The sequence below is a fragment of the Charadrius vociferus genome, unplaced genomic scaffold (genome assembly GCF_000708025.1).
Source record: "Charadrius vociferus isolate BGI_N301 unplaced genomic scaffold, ASM70802v2 scaffold1020, whole genome shotgun sequence".
Lineage (NCBI taxonomy): Eukaryota > Metazoa > Chordata > Aves > Charadriiformes > Charadriidae > Charadrius > Charadrius vociferus.
In genome coordinates this window covers 584,515-585,546 of record NW_009646502.1, presented here as the reverse complement: position 1 = coordinate 585,546, position 1,032 = coordinate 584,515, and positions in this window count along the sequence as shown.

Genomic DNA, 1,032 nt, shown 5'->3' with positions numbered 1-1,032 from the left:
GGGGGGCGGGCTGTGCACGTGCGTGTGCAAGGGGCTGGCTTTGCGCATGTGCGTGCAAGGGCGCGGCGCGTGCAAAGGGTGGGCTGTGCACGTGCGTGTGCAAGGGCAGAGTGCTGCGTGTGCAAGGGACTGGCTTTGCACGCACAGGGGAGCAGCGGTGCGTGTGCAAGAGGCTGGCCTTGCACACGCGTGCGCAAGGGAGCGGCGACGCTTGTGCGAGGGGTGGGCTTTGCACAGGAGTGTGCAACGGCACAGCGGTGCGTGTGCAAAGGCCTGGCTTTGCACGTGCATTTGCAAGGCCAGAGCGGCGCGTGTGCAAAGGGCAGGCTGTGCACGTGCGTGTGCAAGGGCAGAGTGCTGCATGTGCAAGGGACTGGCTTTGCACGCACAGCAGAGCAGCAGTGTGTGTGCAAGAGGCTGGCCTTGCACAGGTGTGGGCAAGGGAGCGGCAACGCTTGTGCAAGGGGTGGGCTTTGCACGTGCATGTGCAAGGCCAGAGCGTTGCGTGTGCAAAGGGCGGGCTGTGCAGGTGCGTGTGCAAAGGCGTGGTAGTGCGTGTGCAAAGGTCTGGTTTTGCACATGGAAGGGAGCAGCAGTACATGTGTAAGAGGCTGGCTTTGCACGTGATTGTGCAAGGGTGTCGTGGTGTGTGTGCGCAACGGGCTGCCTTTGCACGTGCAAGGGTGTGGGGGGTGGGTGTGCAAAGGGCTGGCTTTTCATGTGCAAGGGAGGGGTGGAGCATGTGCAAGGAGTGGGCTTTGCACGTGTGTGTGCAATGGAGCAGCGGTACGCATGCAAGGGGCGGGCTGTGCATGTGCAAGAGTGTTGTGGGGTGTGTGCGTGTGCAACAGGCTGCCTTTGCACGTGCGTGTGCAAGGGAGCAGCGGTGCATGTGGGGGTGCAAGGGCGCAGCGGTGCGCATGTGCCTGAACGTGTAAAGGGTCCGGCGAGCGACGGCCCCTGCGTGCACAGGGGACACGTGTGGCAGTGTCCGGGTGAGCGTGCGAGGGAGCCACCGCCGCCACCCGTGCG